The sequence below is a fragment of the Vicugna pacos genome, chromosome 1 (assembly GCF_048564905.1).
Source record: "Vicugna pacos chromosome 1, VicPac4, whole genome shotgun sequence".
NCBI lineage: Eukaryota > Metazoa > Chordata > Mammalia > Artiodactyla > Camelidae > Vicugna > Vicugna pacos.
In genome coordinates, this window is record NC_132987.1 from 50,515,669 (window position 1) to 50,531,401 (window position 15,733).

Below are 15,733 nucleotides of genomic sequence, written 5' to 3' on the forward strand. Positions count from 1 at the left end.
ACACGCAAGCTGTTATGGATTGAATGTGTCCTCTCCACCTCAAATTTCATGGGTTGAAGCCCTAACCCCCAATGCAGTGGTATTGGGAGGTGGCTCTTTGGGATGTAGTTAGGTTTAGACATCAGGGTAGGACCACCATGATAGAATTAGTATTCTTAGAAGAAAATGAAGATTTGGAACTTGCTTTCTTTCCACCATGTGAGAATACAGCAAAAGGTGACTATCAGCCAGGAAGAGAGCCATTACTAGATACCGAGTCTGCTATCAACTTGATCTGGGACTTCCCAGTCTCCAGAAATGTGAGAAGTAAATTTTCTTTATCCCATCTAGTCTATGGTGTTTTATTATAGCAGTTTGAGCTGACCAAGGTGGAAGCCAAAGCTCACTTTCATAGTGTCAGGGCTGTGCTGTTTCTGGGGCCAGAGTGGCCTAGGTTAGAATGCCAGTGCCTCTGTGTACTAGCTGTGAGACCTCGGGCAAGTTTCCTAACTTTTGTGTGTTTCAATTTCTTCATCTGTAAAATGGGAGTGATAATAGTATCTACTTGCAGGGTTGTTATGAGGAATAAATAAATTAATGCATGTGAAGCACTCAAAATGGTACTTAGCACATAGGGCTCAACCCAGGTTAGCTGGCATTATACATATCCTACAGCTGAACATGGAACACCCATTCTGATGAATGTGACCGCTGCCTCACCCCACACCAGTGGTACCCACACCACGTCTGGCACAAACCTGCCGGACCTTCCCACTGGGAGGTGGCTGAGCATCCCTGCACGGCTGGCATTCCTGCATCCTGGGACACAGAATATAGCCTCAACGTAAACCTTACAAGCCTGTTACACCACAGAGGAGGCTCTGGAGACAGTCTGAACCCTCCCCAGCCCACACTTCTCTGCGTACTTCTTGCTTTAGCATCCTCCCACAGAGTCACAATCTAGACATTCTTACTTCTCCCAGTATACGAATAAAATGGCTGATAGTACATAGGTCCTAGCTATTGTTCTAAAATACACATATGAGCATGATAAGCACCTTGTTTAAAAAACATTGGATAACTCCTTAACTCCCATGGGGTAAAATGCAAACGTAATAGAATGACTTTCATAGTTCTTTACTTAGAGTCCTGACATCTCGTGTCTTTCCTTCCTATTGCTGTTTGTTCTCAAACTTGCGAACTTCGTGCCTTCTTTTATATCTCTATGCCTTGTGCACCCTCTCCTCTCTACCAAGAAAGTTCTTTTTGGCTTGGTGAACTCCTGCCATCCTTGAAGACTCAGCTTAAATGTCCCCTTTCTTTACTTTCAGAGACAAAGCTAGCTATTTGCTTTTCTAATACAGTCTTTTTTTTTTTAAATAAAGTTGTTATTTTTATTTATTTATTTAAATGGAGGTACTGGAGACTGAACCCAGAACCTCATGCATGTTAAGCACATGCTCTACGACTGAGCTATACCCTCCCCCATCTAATATAGTCTTTACACCAACTTACACCTGGTTAGAGAGACCTTCAGTAAGAGAGACCTCCATTTAAAAATTGTCTGAAGCTTTTCTGTATGGGAGGAGACAGCATGCATGTTGGAAACATTATTTTTATTCTGTGAAGAATCACTCAAGAGGCCCTTCTTAATTATATTTTGGGGGCTGTCTTGTTTGCTAACCCCTGTGATGAATGGTTCTGATTTTTTTTGATGAGAAATATATATACTTTTCTTCCTTTCCTATACATGACAGTGTTACTGTATTATTAAATGAGTTATATTTTGTTCAGCTGGTAAATAAACTTTAGGAGTGAGTGAAATGATTTCCTTCTGTGATAAACTGGTAAAATACCATTGAAAAGGACTGTTGTAGGAAGGGTTTTCCCAAGTACAAAGCCATGATGTTTATTAGCTTGTCATCCTGTTGTAGAGTTCCCTCCTTTAATTGTGGTTGTGCAGTTTGCATTTAACTATTATGTTTAATTTACTCTGTTTACTGTGGAGATGTCCTTGGCCACATGCTTTTAAATTCCTCAGGCTTTATGTGTTACGGCTTTTTATCAACCGATTGAGGTTTACAGTCTTTGTTACACAACTTACAACAAGGTTGAACATGTGTCGATTTTTTGGCCATTTGAATTATAGTTATCACGAATCATAAAAATGTACATTGATAAAGTAGTACACAGGTTTCTTAACAAAAAAATCTGGAACCTCATATAGGAGTTATGAGACATTGTATCATAGTGGTGGCACTGAATTGAATAAATAGGGGAAGAAGAGTACTTCAGTGACTTATGAGTTTCTATCTCTAGCCTATTTCTTCTTTGGGCTCCAGTTTCATGTATTCAGTTGTCTCAGCATCTTCACTTGGTTGATTCAAAGGTGTTTCAAAGTCTATGTGATTCTCACTGATTTTACAATTCCCAACCAAAACGTGGTCCTCTCTAGTTTTCTCTATTTCAGTGAATGACCCCACTGTCCATCTAGGTACATGAACTGGAAACCCAAGAATCAGTCTTAACCTGTCCTCTTATCCGCCATACCCAACATAGCACCAAATTCAGCTGATTTCTATATTTACCAATTTCTGTATTTCACTATTTATATTGATTTAACCTTTTAAATATTCCTTATATATACTCATTCCATCCTCACTGGCCCATGCTGCAAACAACCCACCCTGGACTACTGCAGTCACTTTTGAACTGGTCTTTTTGCAACTACTCTGATCTTCCTCTAGAAAAATTGGAACCTGAACAGGTAAACAGGTGTGTGAGGAGTTGAAGACTATTAGAATGTTCCAGTCATGAAGTAACGAGCCTGAACTGCCTCTGTGGCAATGACAAGAGAAATCTTAGCTGTATGAAATATCATGAGGAAAGAGTTGATGAGAGAGGCACGAAGTTCGCAAGTTTGAGAACAAAGGGCAATAGGGAGGAAAGACGCTAGATGTCAGGACTATAAGTAAAGAGCTATGAAAGTCACAGTGAACCCAATTTTCTGGATACACAGATACTTCTGGATGTCTGCAAGGGAATTAATGTGGTATAGATAGTGCCATCACCCCTCTTCTGCACACACACGTTCAGAAAAGCTGCCAATATGTGAGTGTTCAGGTGGGACTGATAAAACTAATGTGGAAACAGGCACTTCTACCCTGTTTATATTAAGACTGCCTTTTGATTTGCAGCTATGACATCTGTTTGTAGAATTCAACTAATTTTTTGTTTTAGATTCATGTTCTTCCCGTTGTTTTAGCTGAGAAATAAACATTCTGCTCAGATTCATCAACGAGAAAGGCTGCAAATCCCAATTTCAGTGCTTTTGAACTGACAGAAGTCAAGTTTCATCCTCACGGATTAAGTGCGGAAGGATATCTGTTACACAAAATGCAAAGCACACCTTGATTGCTCTGAGGTGCAAAGGCCATGATCCAATTCTTGTGATGGATATGAGGGTTATGGTTAGAAGTTAATTAAACAGATTTTTTAAACTCATAAAAACAAAAACATCGTATTAATCATTTGTATATTTTAACTTTGTATATTTTCTTCTAGTCTTTGGTCATTTACATCTATGTCTCACAGGTATGCTTCCTATTTTGTTTGCTATTTTTCATTTAATATACAAAATATTTTCACATATTTTTGAATATTCTTCCTAAATAACCTTTTCCATGAATCCATGAGATCTCCTAGATTTAGGTACCGTGATTTATTTTATTTTTCTTCTACTTGAGTATTTTAGATTTATTTTCAAATTTTCACTCTTATATAAGTTGCAATGCATATGACTTTCCCCCACCCCCGTTATATACCCAGTATACATTCCTCAAAGATGGGAATGGTAAGTTAAACAGTAAAAGCCTTTTGAATTCTCAATACATATTTCTAAATTGCCTTCCTAAATGGTTACAGCAATTATATAATGAAAATGTATGAATGCAAGCAAAAATAGTTGTATATTTACCATGTACAATGTCTTGTTTAGGTACTGTTGAAGCATGTGATATCTTTGGAAGAGAAAGAAATGGCATTATAAGGTTAAGATTTGGAATTATGCTGTGATTGGAAAAATACAGAAACATAAACAGAAAACAAGTCTTAGGAGGATATAAAACTGTAATTTGAGAAATGTGGGAAGCCCAGGGGATACTGAGAGAGTATCAGGCATATTAAAGATGGAAAACTGGGGTTCTTGAACATGGAGTTGAGGCTGAGTGAGAGACGGCAGGAGGAGGAAGTGTTTTAGGATGATTCCTGAAGTAGTTTCCTGGGCTACCATAACGAAGTTCCACAAACTGTGTAGCTTATACAAGAGAAATTTATTGTCTCGCCGTTTAGGGGGCTGGAAGTCCGAGATGAAGGTGTTTGCAAAGTAGGTTCCTTCTGAGGGCTGTGAAGGGGAATCTATTCCATTTCCCTCTCGTAGCTTCTGATAGCCTCTCTCCGACATTCCTTGGCTTGTAGGTGACATTCTCCCTGTGTTTTGCTTCACATTTTCTTCTCTTTATTTCTCTGGGTCCAAAGTTTCCTTTTTTTCTTTTTTTTAATAAGGATACAGTCATTATGGATTAGAGCCCATCCTGAAAGCCTCACCTTAACTTGTTCATCTGCAAAAACCCTATTTCCAAATAAGGTCACATTCATAGGTACTGGGGGACTGTGGATTCCAGCATCCTTCTGAGAGACTCTGTTCAACCCATAACAAGCCCAAAATGCAAACTTCAGAGCAGATAAGGATGGATTAAGTGCAGTACAAATCATGAGCTTTGAAGTCAGGCAGTGCTGGATTTGAATCCCAATTTGGCCTCTCTATTGCTTCTGTGATCTTGAGTAAATTATTTAGTCTCTGAGCCTCTAGTTGCCTCATCTTAAAATGGAGTGAATTATACTTATTTTCCAGTGTTATTGTGAGGAATGGAGCTAATGAAAGCTAAATATCCTAGCACAGCACCTAGCACTTCTTAATTGTTTGATAAATGATAGTTTAAAAAATGTTACTCTTCAAGAAAAAAAAAAAAGAGTTTATCTTCAGAGGTGGTGAATTTCTCCTAAAACTAATGAGCCAGGGAGTCTTTTCTGAATGGGGAATCGGAATACCGTAATTAATCTCTGTTTAGGAAAGATTTCTCCCAATGAAGCTTTAGGATCCCAAGTACTGGACAAAGGACAACTTACCTGGATAGAATTAGACTGGGTTGGGAGCAATCACTGAAAACTTTTTCTTTCTTTCTTTCTTTTTTTATTGTTCTCATTTTCTTTGGCTGCTTCCTTTGTCAGATACATAGATGCTTGAAAGTTTATGACTGAAAATGACATGGCAGGTCAAGGTGATAAACTAAGGCAGAGTTTTACAATTTGGTGATGTTTTGTTCTTGATACTAGTTTTCCTGTTGTAGATCTGATATTACTCAGCATCCCTAATAGTCCTCAAGAGATGTTTGGTTTTCTTTTTTCCTTAAAGACAGACATATGACAAGCCAGGGATTAGGCAATATTCTACATTGACTTGAGGTTGAGAAAAAACTCAGCATAGGAAGTAACAGATCACTGTCTAGTTTGATTGACAGCCCTGTTCCCGTCTAATGGGCCACATTCTAAGTAGGGGTCAGGAAGAACCCAGCATGATCAGTGTCATGAATAATCTTTCTTTTGCTGAACTGAACTGAATAAGACAAAAACTGGGGAGGAGACATTACATGTATGTATTTAATCTTTTGGTTGGAATCTGTAGGTACGAGGAATGGCCAGTATAGTGTGAAGTGAAAATAGGAGAGAATGTTTTATTTGACAGGTGGAATAGGGATAATTTTAGCATTTTTAAAATGAAGACAAAATAACTGGAGTAATAAATGAACCACCTGTGGTATACCCAAATAGGAATAGGTCTTTGTTTAGGGAGAAAGTGGGGCTAGTTATCTGCTCTCGGAACCCAGGCTTTGAAATCAGCTAATTGTCGTTTGAATTTACTTGGCTCAGATAGGTGCCTTCTAAAAATGATTTTTACTTAGAACTTTTAAAATAAAGATACCAGAAAGAAATAATTGAGAATGGTTGAAATAATGCTATGAAATAACTGTGTAAGGCTTATTAAAGTTATAGTAAACAACAAGCTACTCCTAAGATTCTAAATGTCTTTTTCTAGTTTGGGAATTAGTGAAATCCTTAGATTGGTGTAGATATGAAAATATGTCTGCCTGATCCAGAGTGCATTTCCTTTGTACTTATGTACAAAGTGTAGTTGTAGCTGTGCATTGTCTAGTAATCCTCCTCTACAGTCCATGCTGCCCCACATTTCATATATCTTCTGTACGAGTTTAGTCATCGACTTGAATCAGAGTCTAAATACTCCTTGCCTTGAGTTCTCAGCCTTATTAATTGCTTCAAGTTAGAATGCTAGGAACAAAATTTTGGCATGTGGAATGAAACCCTCGGAACTTGTGCTATTTTCAGTGTGTTTCGCCCAGAGAGATGGAGAGACATTTCTGGTTTGATGGATGGTGCCATACTCAGAGTGTAGGCGGGACAGGCCGTATTCTGAAACTAGCAGGTACACCATGGGAGATAACCCGGGAAATTTTTTTCTGTATGTTGACTTTTCTAAAAAGCCCTGTGAGTTTTATCAGTATATTGATTGTTACAGAGGCTCAGTGATCCACTGTGGGTTTTAATTGGGTGCTGGAGACTTGAGCTTGTCCTCTTGGGAATTGAACAACCAGGTCATCATCTAAATTGTGGGTCCACTGGAAGTTCTAGCAGTTTCAGCAGTAGCAGTAGATCATCGGCTTTCCCATTGTAATGCTCTAATGGTCAACAAACCATAAAAAGCACTTAGGAACCATGGGCTCTTAAAGCAAGGGTGTATGCAAGGAAGCAACTCCTGTCTTCTTCCTCTTTGCCCTGGATTTCAGTGGAAAATACTCTCAAAGTCTTGGCCATTTATACTTTGTAGTTTACAGGCGGTGTGTGGCTGGCATCAGGAGGTGGAGGGCAGGATCTTTCTGAACCAGATCTCCTATTAGAAAAGCCTGGGGGAGAAGGGGTGTGGCTTAGGGGGTCACAGAATAGTACAGATGAGGAATGCTAGTCCTGGCAGTGGGGCCAGGCTCAGTTTTTTCATTGCACTTTCTTAGGTTACCTCGCTTGGCCCAGATGAAAATCTATCTCTTGCACAGAGCTTCCCTAAGTTTAGTCCATTAGAATGAGGGGTTTCCTATAACTAGCTCAATTGCTTTATCTTGCCTATAAAAGCAAAGTTTAATGCCACTGAAAACTATAACATTTTTGTGGTATCAATTAAAAATACAGTTTTTTTCTAATTTATTTAGTCAAATGTGCATTACAAACTAAAACCTGCTTAAAGTAGAAACACATTCAATGTGACCATTGTTTTTCCTTTACATAAGGACAACCATAATTATGTTGTTTGTTCAAATGATTGATTTATATTGAAGTATAGTTGACTTACCTATTAGTTTCAGATGTACAACATAGTGATTTGATATTTCTATAGATTATGTGCCATGCAAAGCTATTACAATATTATTGACTATATTCCCTGTGCTGTACATTACATCCCTATGACTTATTTATTCTGTAACTGATAGTTTGTACCTCTTAATTCTCTTCACCTGTTTTGCCGTCCCTCCACCTCCCCTCTAGCAACCACTAGTGTGTTCTCTGTTATCGGTGAGTCTGTTTCAGTTTTGTTATGTTTGTTTAGTTGTTTTATTTTTTATATTTCACATATGAGTGAAAACATACAGGATTTGTCTTTGTCTGACTTATGTCACTCAGCATAATACCCTCCAAGTTTATCCATGTTGCCTAAAATGGCAAGATTTCATTTTTTTTAGCAAAGTAAAGCTTCATTTTGTGTGTGTATATACGTGTGTGTGTATCCTTTATCTGCTCATCTGTTGATGGACGATTAGATTGCTTCCATATCTTGGCTACTATAAATGATGCTGCAGTGAACAATGGGGTGTGTATATCTTTTTAGTTAGTGTTTTCATTTTCTTTCCATAAATTCTCAGAAGTGGAGTTGCTGGGTCATATGATAGCTCTATTTTAAAATCTTTGAAGAAGCTCTGTACTGTTTTCCATAGTGGCTATACCAATTTACATTCCCATCAACAGTACATGAAGGTTCCCTTTTACCCACAGCCTTGCCAACACTTCTCATTTGTTGTCTTTTTGATAATAGCCATTCTGATGGGTGTGAGGTGATATCTCATTGTGGTTTTGATTTGCATTTCCCTGATGAGAGTGATGCTGAGCATCTTTTCATGTACCTGTTGGCCATGTGTGTCTTCTTTGGAAAAATGTCTATTCATATTTTCTGCCCATTTTTAATTGAATTATTTGTGTTTTGATGTCGAGTTGGATGATTTTTAATATATTTTGAATATTAACCCTTTATAAGACATACCATTTGCAAATATCTTTTCCCATTCAGTAGGTTGCCTTTGATTTTAGATAGTTTCCTTCGATGTGCAAAAGCTTTTTAGTTTTATGTGGTCCCATTTGTTAATTTTTTATTTTGATTCCCCTGCCAGATGAGACATATACAAAAAATATTTCTAAGACCACTTTCAAAGAGCATACTGCCTATGTTTTCTTCTATGAGTTTTATGGTTTCAGGTACTACATTTAAGTCTTTATTCCATTTTGAGTTTGTTTTTGTATATAGTGTGAGGAAATGGATTAGTTTCATTTTTAACGTATAGCTGTCCAGTTTTTCCAGCACCACTTATTGAAGAAACTGTCTTTTCTCCATTCTATATTCTTGCCTCCTTTGTCATAGATTAGTTGACATCATATGCACATGTGTTTATTTCTGGGCTCTCTATTCTGTCCTTATGATCAAGGTGTCTGTTTTGTGCCAGTACCATAGTGTTCTGATTACTATAATATTGTTAATAGTTTGAAGACAGGGAAGGTGATACCTTTACATTTGTTCTTTCTAAGATTGCTTTGGCTATTTGAAGTCTTTTGTGGTTCCACAAAATTTTTAGGATAATTTCTTTTTGTTTTGTGAAAATGCCATTGGTATTTTGACAGAGGTTACACTGAATTTGTAGATTGCTTTGGATAGTATGGACATTTTAACAACTTTAATTCTTCAACTCATGAGCACAGAGTATCTTTCCATTTATTTGTGTTGTCTTTGATTTCTTTCATAAATTTCTTACACTTTTGAGAGTACAGGTCTTTTACTTCCTTGTTTAAATTTATTCCTAGGTATTTTATTCTCTTTGATGTGATTGTAAATGAGATTGTTCTCTTGATTTATTTTTCCAACAGATTTCCATATACTAATTTTTTATTCTGCAACTTTACTGAATTCATTTATTACTTATAGTATTTTTTTTTTTTTGGTGAAGTGTTTAGGGCTTTCTATATGTAGTATTGTGTCATCTTCAAGTAGTAAGTTTTGCTTCTTTTCTTCCAATTTGGATGTCTTTTCTTTCTTTTTCTTGTCTGATTGCCATGGCTAGGAGTTCCAATACTATCTTTTCACCATTAAGTATGATGATTATTAGCTGGAGGTTTGTCATAAATGTTATTTATTATGTTGAGGTATGTTCTCTATAAACTTTCTTCTTGAGACTTTTTATCATGAATAGATATTGAATTTTGTTGAATGCTTTTTCTGCATCTATTAAAATTCTCATGTGATTTCTTTCCTTCATTTTGTGATGTGATGTATCACATTGACTGATTTTCTGATACTGAGTCATCCTTTCTTCCTTGGAGTAAATCCCATATGATCATGATGTATGATCCTTTTAATGTATTACTGAATTTGGTTGCTAATATTTTGTTGAGGATATTTGCATTTACGTTCATCAGGAATATTGGCTTGTGCTTTTTATTTTTTTGTAGTGTCTTTGTCTGGTTTTGGTACTAGAAGTTCTTCTGGGGTGCACTGGGGGTGCCAGTTTGGTGGGGTGGGGTTGGAGCTGGAGTCGGGTGTGGGCTGGGAGTGTGCCGGGGCAGGTTTCACAGTCCACCTAGAGTACCAGGCACCTATCTCTGCTCTGGGACTCAGAGCAAGTAAGTTTGTGTGCACACCCTTTAAGAGCAGAATCTTGGTTTCCTACAGCCCAATGGCTCTCCCAGGCATAAGTCTCACTAGTTTTCAAAACCATTTGAGGGGGCTTGTCTTCCTAGTGCTGATTCCCAAGGTTGGGGTGCCCCTCACTGTTTAGGGAGGACCTCCGAATTTGTGATATCCTTTTCCTCCTTTCCATTGCCCCCTAGGGGTGTGGGCCCTGGCTCGATTGCTTCTTTTCCCCTCTTACCCGTCTTAGTGTGGTTTTTTCATCATATCCTTAATTGTAGAAGAGATGTTCTTTAGTCTTCATGTTCTCAGAGAGAGTTGCTCTATATTTAGTTGTAGGTTTGGTGTGTCTGTGGGAGGAGGTGGTCTAAAGGTCTCCCTGCTCTGCCATCTTCATCCTGCCTGTAACCTAACAATACTCTTTGGAAAGTTCTTTCATATAATTGTGTTAATATTATTTAATACATCATGTCCTCACAAGTTTGAAATATCACCTTCATTATATTATGTTCGCATGCTTGCCTGATTTTGTTTCTGTGCTGTCTTCCTTCCACTGACCTATTTTTCAGTTCCTGTACCAGGATCACATTGTTTTTAAGATAATTTAAGGCATATTTTGAATGTGTAGAGCTAGGCTCCACAATTTATTTATTTTTCATGAATTTCTTTATAATTCTGCATTTTTTAATGAAAACCTCTTTAATTTAAAGCAAATATGTTAATATAAATGAGATTTTGGTTGGACTTAGATTGAATTGATGGATTAAGGAAAGGGTTGATACCCTTTCCATGTTGAATCCTTTCATCCAGGAATGTGACATATTTCTCCTCTTTGGAGGTCTCCTTTTCTCTCTTTCAGTGAAGTTTTATGATTTTGTTTATGCACAGTGTACTTGTGTATTTTTAGATAAATATTTTCTTGCTTAATCAAATTGTATGCTATAAAATTATGAAATTTTTATATCTTTGTTTTGTAAATAGATTTTTAAAAATTTTATGATTCTTCTGTTGTTACAAGTGTATAAAATTATTGATTTTGATATATTTGCCTTATATCCAAAATCCTAGTAGAACTATCTTAGTGCTTCTACTATTTTGTCAGTTGATATTTTTAGATTTTTGAGTTGTCTTGGGTAGGCAATCATATAGTTTGGTCTCTGTCTGATAATTGTGCCATTTGATTTCTTTTTCCTGATTAATTTATTGTCTAAAACTACCAGAATAATAGTAATAGGTAGTGAACATCCTTGTTTTATCTCCAGATTTAATGAGAATACTTTGGCATTTTGTTTTCTTAGTTTCCAACTCTACTGAGTTTGAGAAATTTAAATTACATGGAATTTACTTAGTTTTTGAATTTTTGATAGACTTTTCATATAAAAATACCTGGCCCTGGTGTATTTTGGGGGAATAAATCTTTGGCTATGTTTTCCATTTCTTCTATGGTTATTGGTCTGAATTTTCAGACTTTTTATCATTTTTGCACTTTGGTTATTTAAATATACTTATGTAATAATCTCTTTCTTATAGTTTCAATTTTATTGGTTAAGGAGTTGCACACAGTATTCTCTTATAATAAAAATAATCTCCATCTTAAGATTGCTTCTCTTTCTCCATCTTTTATTATTTATGCCTTATCTCTCTCTTTCTTGGTTAGACTTGTTATGCATATTTCTGTGTTAGTAGTCTTTTCAAAGACTTTTTACTTCTTAGGTCGGTCATTTTTATCTTTTTTCATGAATTTTTATTTATTAATAATTTTTCATTTAAAATAATCTTTTGATTTATTTTGTTGGGGTTTTTTTTATAGCTCTCTAGTTGAACACTTAGTTTATTTTCAATTGTTTTCAAATAAATGTATTTAGGGTTATTACCTTAGTTGCATCCTGCAGGTTTTAATATGTGGTATTCCCGTAGTTGGTTATTTATAAGTAGATTAATGGTCTACTTTTGTTGTTAGCTAATAGTACTGAAGTGTGACTAGATAATGTGGCCTGTAAATTTCAACTTTGAAGAATTCATTGATGGTTTTATTGTGACTTTACTCATGGCAATTTTTTTGGCAGTATTTCAGAATTCTGAAGGAAAATATATTCTTTGTAAGTTTGGTATTCATTCTATATACATTAATAAAATAAATCTAGTAATAGTGTTATTCACATTCTCTGTAAACTTCTTTTATTTCTTGCTTGCTTATTCTGTCCTTTTCTGAAAGAGATGAGTTAAGGTTTTCTATTATAATTTTGACTTTGTGGATAAAGCCACATTTTTTTTAATAGCTTTTGCTTTATATTTTGATGGTATATTCTTTAGTCCTGATGGTTCATGACTATAGTTATCTTCTCGAGGGAATTACAGCTTATTTCACTATAAATCCCTCCTTGTCCCATTTCATGCTTTTTGACTTGAATTCTACTTTTTTTATGCTAATAATGGCACACATGCTTTCTTTTATTGTGATTTCCCTGACATATATTTATCTATGCTTTATTTTTAACCTTTTACTATTGTAAGTAGCATATTGCTGGAAATGAAATAATTAACTTTATTGATATGTTTTGTCTTATTATTACCCTTTTATTTTGTGTTTGCATTTTATCATACTTTATTAGGTATAATATATTTTTCCTTATCCTGATTTTCCTCCTAGATTAAATTATTTTCCCTTTTAGGGGCTTGAAAAAAAATTTCTTTGTTCTTTACCTTAAAATTTTTAATGAACATATTGAAACATTTTTTTCTATGTTACAACTTAATAGTTAGCTGTATCCCAGTCCCACACATCACCATCTTTCATTCCTTATAACCAGGGTTTGTTGTAATCGTATAGATTTTGTTTCCACAGTGTTATTTATCAATATTTACATTTTTAATTGAAGTATAGTTGATTTACAATATTGTGTTAGTTTTAAAGGTGTACAGCAAATTGACTCAGTTTTATGTATATTTCAAATTATTTTCTATTATACATTATTATAAGATATTGACTATAGTTCACTGTGTTATACAGTGTATCCTTATTGCTTATCTATTTTATGTATAGTAGTTTGTATCTGTTAATCCCATACTCCTAATTTATCCCTGTCCCCCTCTCTTTCCCCTTTGGTAACCATAAGTTTGTTTCCTTTGTCTGTGAGTCTGTTTTGTATATAAATTCATTTGTATTGGTTTTTTTTTTTAAGATTCCACATATAAGTGATATCATGATATTTATTTTCATCTGACTGACTTCACTCAGTATGATTATCTCTAGGTCTAACCATGTTGCTGCAAATGGCAATATTTCATTCTTTTTTAGGGTTGAGTAATATTCTATTGTATATATATACCACATCTTCTTAAACCAGTCATCTGTTGATGGGTACTTGGGTTGTTTCCATGTCTTAGCTATCATAAATAGTGCTTCCGTGAACATTAGGGTGCATGTATCTTTTCAAATTAAGGTTTTCATCTTTTCTGGATATATGCCCAGGAGTGGAATTGCTAGATCATATGATAGCTCTATTTTTATTTTTTTAAGGAACCTCTCTACTGTTTTCCATAGGGGCTGAATCCATTTATCAATGTTTACATTTTTAATACACTTTAACATTTAGAACAGTTTTATATTTACAGAAAAAAAATTAAAAGATAATGCAGAGTGTTCCTATATACCTCATCCCCAATTTCCCCTATTATTAATATCTTACATTAGTATAGTGTATTATTATAATTGATGAACTGATATTGATATCGTATTATTAAATGAAATCTATACTTTATTCAGATTTTCTTAGAGTTTTTTAAATCTAATATAAATTTTTCATTCCAGGATCCCATCCAGAATATCACATATCCCATGACACCTTGTTGTCATGTCTCCTTAAACTCCTCTTAGCTATGTCAGTTACTCAGACTTTTTTTTTCAATGATCGTATCAATTTCTTGTGCCTGCTATAACACATTACCACAAATTTGATGGCTGGAAAGAATGGAAATATATTCTTTCACAGTACAGGGGGCTAACTGTCCAAAATCTAGCAGGGCCACACTCTCTCTGGGGCTCTAGGAGAGAATCTGTTCCTTGCATCTTCCAGTTTCTGGTGGCTGCCCTGGCCTTCCTGGGCTTGTGTCTGCCTCACTCCAATCTCTGCCTCCATCTTCACATTGCCTTCTTCTATATGTGTCTCTGCATTAGATTCCCTTTCCATCTTTCTTATAAGGACCCTTGTGATGGCATTTAGGCCAATTCAGATAATCCAGGGTAATGTCTTCATTTCAGAAGCCCTAATTTAATTACATTTACAAAGACTCCTTTTCCAAAAAGGGTAACCTTTACAAGTTCCAGAGATTAGGAACTGACATCCTTGGGTGGTCTTTATTTAACTTACTAAAATGACCTTGACAGTTCTGACTAGTACTGGTCAAGTGTTTTATAGGATACCCTCTATTGGACTTTGATACTTTTCTTATAATGAGACTGGGCTTACGGGGTTTTGGAAGGTATACCACAGAGGTGAAGTCACATTGCAGCACGGCAAGGGTACATATTGTTAACATGATATATCACTGTTCATGTTGACCTTAATCACCTGGTTGAGATGGTGTTTGTCAGATTTCTTTACTGTAAAGTTACTCTGTTTCCCACTTTCCATACTGATCTCTCGGGAAGGAAGGCACTTGCAGAGGTTACACTTAAGGAGTGAAGAATTGTGCTCTCTTTCCTTGAGGGCAGAGTATCTATATAAATTATTTAGAAATATTCTGCAAGGAGATTTGTCTCATTTCCCCATTTATTTACTTATTCAATAATTTATTTATACCAGTATGGACTCATAGAGATTTATTTTATACTTCGGGTTATAATCAAATACTAATTTATTCAAAGTTAAAATTATTTCATCTTTGGTCACTGGGAGCTCTTCCAGTTAGCTTCTGTGTGTTTTTGATCATCATATAGGTTTTCTTTTTTCCCTAAGTATGTCCCGACTTTCTGGCACATAAAATGCTCTAGTTGCAACCTGTATAGTTTCTCCCTACTTGTAGAATCAACCATGTCTCCAAGAAGCTCTGGATCCTTTTATTGGAAAATGTTGTTAGAAATAAGATCTGGGTGCTAGGTGTGCTCATGCTATGGCATGTCATTTCTTTTGGGTTCTCTCAGCTGATACAGAAAGGAAGTATATGTGTATATACTAACTTAGTATATGCACAGATCTGTAATTATTTCTTTGTGTAATCATTTCTCTGTATAGGCATACCTCAGGGATATTGTGGGTTCAGTTCTAGACCACCATAATAAGCAAATATCACAATAAAGTGAGTTACACAAATGTTTTGGTTTCCCAGTGCATATAAAAGTTACGTTTACAGTACACTGTAGTCTGTTAAATGTGCAATAGCATTGTGTTTTTTAAAATGTACATACCTTAATTAAAAAATTATTTTATCCCTAAAAAATGTTAGCCATCATTTGAGCCTTCAGTGAGTAGTAATCTTTGTGGTGGTGGAGAGTCTTGCCTTGATGTTGATGGCTGCTGACTAATCAGGACGGTGGTTGCTGAAGGTAGAGGGTGAGTGTGGCAATTTCTTAATATAAGACAACAGTGAAATTTGCTGCACTAATTGACTCTTCCTTTCACAAACCATTTCTTTATAGGATGCAATGCTGTGTGGTAGTATTTTACCCACAGTAGAACT